General features: G+C 31.9%; 1 protein-coding gene across 1 annotated transcript in view; it reads right to left on the reverse strand.

Moving 5' to 3' along the window:
* LOC139498222 (uncharacterized) overlaps positions 1-6,932 on the reverse strand; it is a 294,491-nt gene that overhangs the window by 41,320 nt on the left and 246,239 nt on the right. The window lies entirely within an intron of this gene.

Below are 6,932 nucleotides of genomic sequence, written 5' to 3' on the forward strand. Positions count from 1 at the left end.
CTCGCAACTCGACTTTCCTAACTCGCAACTCGACTTTCCTAACTCGCAACTCGACTTTCGTAACTCGCAACTCGACTTTCTTAACTCGCAACTCGACTTTTGTAACTCGCAACTCGACTTTCGTAACTCGCAACTCGACTTTCCTAACTCGCAACTCGACTTTCCTAACTCGCAACTCGACTTTCCTAACTCGCAACTCGACTTTCTTAACTCGCAACTTGCAACTCGACGATAAGAAACCCTCATCTTGTGTATAAATGATAAGAAGTCAAAATTTCAACTTTTCACTTAAATTTACAAAATTTTAAATATAGCCCAGTCAAAATCCTAACATAGAAAAATGATTGACATAGTATGGATAAATAAACAAATATATTAGTCTTGTTAAAATGAATTGAATAGAAAATATTAAAATCTTGACCCTCTTTTATGCAAGGATTTGTATAGTAAGACTATACAAATCCTTGTTTTATGGAAAAAAAATAATGACTAATTCTAAATATAAAAAGAATCTTAATCTTCGTGCAAAACAAAGAACTTGCTATCCTTATTTTATCTTATTTTATTAAATTTCAATTGCATCAATATACTTAACATTACTGATATTTCATGTATTCCATTTAAATATCTGATCTGATAAAGTTTTTTTTTTTTTAGTTTCCGTTTCATCTTAGTTGATATCATCGATTTTTCTTTTATTCACAGGGAGTGATTTATTAATTTCGGTCGTTTTTTTTTATTTCTCATCTATCATAATATATATTCTGCTTATTTTTTTCTCTCGTTATAATACGAACAGTGCTATTATTTTATGTGATAAATGTGGTAAACTTTTCACCGACCCTTGTATTGACGCAATTTCGTCGTGTGACTATTTATCCGATATTCGGGATGAATTCTGGTGCGAGTTACTATGCATAAACACAATAACTTTTAGTGCTTTTCTTGGTTCATTAGCTGGTGAAGAATTCTGTTATATTTCACTGTCATGCGAAACCGAATTCGAACTAGACTGTGAGCAGAAAAAAACGTTTTCTTTTTTTATGCGTCACATATGTTTACAAGTTTTGCGAAACATTTTCTCATTCCTAATTGACAATGTGAATTAAATTAAAAGTGTTTCTCATTTCTAATTAACAATGTGAATTAAGTTTGCAGTACTTTCCATTCTTTTTTTTTTTTTTTGTGTTTATGTGTTCAAATTTGTGTATACTGTGTTATGCATTGATATTGTATTCGCATCGCTATCTCTGCAAAGGGAGGCTAATAAAGATATACTCATGTTTCCTTTTGGGAAAGGAGTAACAAAGTATTTTTCTTTCCTGCCATTTAACCCGAATAATTCGGATCAGTCGTCATATTCCGCTGATCTACGAAGGCTACATTAACGCCTGAACGTCTTCCTCGATCAAGACCGTCAACCGGAAAATTCACACCGCTTTGCAATATGGGAATTTTGATTTAAATTGACAGCTAAAGAAGGAGGGGTTCCGGATGCTAATTGATGATAAATGATGTAAACTGATGTTAATTGATGTTAATTAATTATTAATTGAACACACGTGTTTGGTAAGACAATTTCAAGAGAGTTGCGCTGACTCATATCCTGATCGCCGCTGATTGGCTCTCTCTCACAGAGAGCAGGCGACGCGGCCCGGCAATGATCTTAAGGAGTTCAAGCCCTCGTGTGGGAGAAAATCGGACACGGAAAGGGCTTGAATTATTCGATTTACTGCCATTTACGATAAACCAAAATGATATCCGGGTGAAATTTAGCCTGGGGTCCTGGCTAATCTTGTCAGTATAGCCAGTCGTGTATCAATGTCCTGCCTGTTAATGATTGGCTACTAATTTTGTCGCGCAATGTTTGTTTTACATCTGTTTCCAATCAATTTTTGTTTAAAATCAATTAGCAAAAATTAGACTGTATTTATTTTTCTTTATGAATTGTTGTACAGTGTTATCATATCTAATTATTAGTATGGTGATAATTAGTAAGCAGAAAAGGGTTAATTCTTATCAGCAATAACCTGGTGAGAAAGTTAAAAGTTTAAGATTTCACATGACCAAGGTGTGAATTGGATTTCACTTTTACGACCTAATTTACACATCAAAATTTATGCAAATATTTATTCAGCCTCACTTTAGATTCAGAGTCAACTGGCACTGAATCGATCACATGGTATTTGTCCCCCACCTGGCCCTTGCGACGCGAAGTTAGAATGGGCCGGGATGTCAGGCTAGGTGAAATTTGATCCGGTGGAAAAAATGTCACAGCAGTTGTTGTTACTTTCTTATCCGGAGAAAAATATTTTCCTAGGATATTTTTTACTTTGCCGTGAAATTCTATCTGGGTAGTCAAACTATTGAAAAGTTATTAAAAAAACTTAATCTTTACAAACACAGTAACTATGAAAAAATGATAGTGTATTCGAATTAATAATTAATTGTTAAAAAAAAAATGTGTTATAATGGGAAATAATTTCACAGATTATCATTGAAAATAATATCCTGAAATATTCAAGTAAATATCATTCTTTTAAAAAGACAATTATAATGAAACATATCATAAAAGAAAACCAGAAGTAATTTCAAAGATCATAATTGTGAAATAATATCATGATTAATTTAATATTTGTAAGATAAGGTAAGTGATAAACAGCTAAAAGTGACTTGGTTGTTTTCAGATCTCAGTACAAATATAAATAAAAAAGTAAAGGTAGAAATATATATAGTTGCCTTACTAATGTAAACAGTATTTTAGAATAATTTGAGTATGATGATATTTTTAACAATATTAGTAATTTTGTTTTGGGACAAAGATGTAGTTGTTGATACTATGGAAATTATATGAATCATAACAATGTATTGGAACAAATGCAATGGCAACAGCTGGATAGTATTTACCTGTGAAATATTATCTGTCTTATTAATTCATGTTTTAAGTCATCTTTTTATTTAAAGGAATATAAGAAATAATATTCAAGGAAAACTATCACTATGAAATAGATTTCGTACCTGCCAACTTTTCAACATGTCCATGGGGGTTTTGCGTTCAAGGTGGCTGTCATAGTCCTTAAAAACCTTCAAGGGGGCCTGCAAATACATTTTGATGTTGTTTTTTTGGCTTCTTCATACTTTTATAAGCCTAATGTCATTGTAAAATTAATTGTTTTGTTTAAATTGTGGACGAAATTGCTCTTTCAAAATTTCAATTTGGGAGCCTCCATTGGGGAAATCTCCCGCAAATAGTGAGTTGGCAGGTATAAGATTTGGGAATATAATATTATCTTTAAAATAAAAATTACTCATAGTTACCTCCCTTCGATTGATAAATAATGCAAATTTGTTCTACCTTTTTGAAACATTTATCATTATAACAGTCAGGTACATATATTGATTGCGAGTACCTTACATAGAAGTTAATGGGACTCTATTTCACAAGGTTCTGTGAAATATGCAACGGATAATATATACTGGTACATACTATCCGCATAACACAGATAAATTTTCACTCCTGTGGAAAAAATATCTGTGAAATAACATGTTTGGAAAAAATTAATGGGACAAATTATCAAATATCACAGAGGAAGAAATAGACCGTTACTAATATATCTACACGGGCACAATAATGTTAATCATCAATGAGGTTTATATTAAACTGGTACAAATTGGCGATAAAACTGATTTAAGAAATAAAATACACATATCACTAAAAGTTTCCTCCTCCATAAAACTCCATATCGATTTTGTCAACAGCAAATTAAAAAATAGTCCAAATAATTATGAAGTCTTGAAAGGCTATTATATCTTTTTCTTTGACGCCTTATATCACGTCATAATCTTCCTCCATTTTGGATTTTGAAATAGAAGATAACGTTGGTCTAGATCTATGATGAAATGTGCAAATTTTGAGAGTATTAATGTAGTTTATGTGTAAGACTTTTGATGTAAATATAGAAAAATGTGTGTTCTCAAAAACACCTTTAACTTATTGGTGTTTGATTAATTTTTTTCTCAACTTTACCAAATAAGGGGAGATAAATAAATTAAGGGTAACTTTTATACTAGAAAGTGTTGTGAATTTAGTGAATTTACCTATTCTAATCTGTAGCAAGAAAACAAGTTCGGTGACCCACACTTTATATTATATTTTTGAAAAAAAGCATGATAATAACTTCATTATAAAAAAATATTAAAACAATATCAATTAAGCCATTTCAATTGATTCTTTCTATGTTGTGATGTTACACTATTATTTCAGTTAAGGGTGAAGATTGGTATACATATTATTAAAACATTTAAACCCGCTGCATTTGTTTGCACCTGTCCTAAATCAGGAACCTGATGTTCAGTGGTTGTCGTTTTTTTGATGTGGTTCAAGTGTTTCCCGTTTCTCTCTATTTTTTTTAAATATAGATTAGAACGTTGATTTGTCCGTCAAAGACCGTACGTTGGCCTATAAAGGTATACTTTACGAATTGTTGTTATGTTTAATTTAAACTATCAATTTCAACTATTGAAGTTACTATGAATTGTTATCAAATTGTACTGTAACCTCAAAGTGATGAAAACCATATGGCACCGCCTATATATAGACTGATACATACCACTGACAGTTGTATCACTTATCGCGATATGTAATATGATAACCTGCTTGATTATTTTAGTGTAGAATAAAATGCTAATCTTTTCAGATGCCTTCTACTCTCAATAATGTTATCAAAAGCTAGACATCTGGTAATAAAATGAATCAAATTTCCACCTTTTATACGACTAATCGGGCAATTTAGTGCGTCTATATTGTTGAAACCAAATTTTGCATTCCTTGATTGTAACATATAGGTTTCAGTTAAAATTCTTGCCGATAATAGCTTGTTTTGTTTCACCTTGAATATTAAAAGCCGAGTTCCAAACTGGGTGAGTTTCACCAATTTTAATTAAGTTTTTATCTTGACGATTTAATGTTGATATTTGAGCTATTTCAGTCCTAATTTTATTGTTTCAAAATACTAATGTTGCAGATCTTACTGTATGCTTCAAGATCGTGTATTTTCTCTGAGTTTTTCTATTTTAGACAGATTCTATTCCTGTAGAACATATACGGTTCTGTCTAACAATGTACCGTGACCTAGATTTATTTGGAGACGATACTGCCGCAGTAAAATTTCTTTCAAATTTTGATTTCTGCTACTGAAATAGAGGGGATAAGATTCACTTGTCGTTTATGGAGCTCGGCTACAAGCGGAGCAACACCTAAAAGTGAGTAGATCCGTATTGCGGCTGTTTTGGTTGGCAATGACTGACGGGTTTTCAGACATGCAGGTTAGGTGGAAGTCAATCAGCGATTTACGTTGTTCAATTATATAGAAGTATTAAGTGCAAAGTAGAGGTGATCAGTAATCAGATACATGTATCGTTTAATGAAAACTGTACTAAATAAATCATCATAGAGACCAGGATTGAAATAAGTATTTACGCAAGACCCGCGTTTCGTCTACAAAAGATTCATCAGTGACACTCGAATCAAAAAAGTTAAAGCGGCCAAATAAGGTACGAACTACGAATCAAGTTGAAGAGCATTGAGGACCGAAATTCATAAAAGTTTTTTCAAATACAGCTAAGGTAATCTATTACTCAGGTAGAAAAACCGTAGTATTTCGAAAATTCACAATTTTGTTAACATTTAATTTATAATTATGATCATATAAAAATAAATCATGTTAACACCGAAGTGCTGACAACTGGGCTGGTGATACCCTCGGGGAATATAAAACTCCATCAGCAGTGATGACTAACACGACTTACGTCTTTATCATATATATAAAAGTAACCATAGTAACAAGAAAAATCAATGCCACTATAATAGGTCAGCTTTCAATTCTAGTATATGTTCATTCATTCTGCATCGTTTCAATGATGTAGATTGAAAACTTTACAATGATTTGATTACACATAAAAGTACTGTCTTTTTTCATTTTGCAGACCAAAAAAAACAACAAAAAACCACTCAGTTCCCATGCAATTCTGTTAAAAAGTGATCACAGAAACCTGTCTCCTTCGCTCTACAAAAACCACCCGACAACACCGTACTATGATAAGTCTTCAAATGCAACCGCAATAATTAAATATCTATCATACTGTAATAATGGCATTTCGTTATAAGATGAAGTCATGAGAAGAACTGATATGTGATTAAGTGAAGCAGATATGTAAACGATACCGCATACGAGAGCAATTCAGAAGACTCCAAAGACAATGTCAAACAGAAAAACCCATATACATTGGCTTCAAATGTGTTAGTTTGAGTGTTCCTGATAAAGTTAAAGTAGGACAAGCGCTGCAGGTACACGATACTTTAAAAGTAGGAATACGTTATGAATAAATTAAGCATATCCTTCAAAAATTTAAAGTATTTAAATATAATAATTATTCAAAATACCGAGATGTTTTGATTTAAACCAAGTTAAAGTATTAATTTTAAGCTCCCAATAATACAAACCATTTGACAAAAGACAGAACATATACATGCAACAAGCTTCCAAACAATTAAACAATACAGAAATGTGGTCAATATCAACGAAACAGAAATGCTGAAATAGTTTGCAGTCTTTTGTGCAAATCTAGATTTACTTTAAAAGTCCTTCAACTTGTTATATGTTATGTAATATAGTTTTCCAACTGTTTTAATGAGTCGTATGTAAACAAAAAACGCGTGTGGTGATCCACATTCAACATGTTAAAAGCCTGGTATCTTTGAAGAGTTGTTTCATTGAAATGACAACTAATCAAATTAATATAATTTTATATTACCAAACCGAAATATAAGACGAAATGCCCGTCTGTTATTTTGAAATTTTACTACCTACATTTATCCATACGTCAAACATGTGAAAGGTTTCTGTTTCCCTTCATTGACTTTTTTACCTCTT

The sequence above is a fragment of the Mytilus edulis genome, chromosome 12 (genome assembly GCF_963676685.1).
Source record: "Mytilus edulis chromosome 12, xbMytEdul2.2, whole genome shotgun sequence".
Classification (NCBI taxonomy): Eukaryota; Metazoa; Mollusca; class Bivalvia; order Mytilida; family Mytilidae; genus Mytilus; species Mytilus edulis.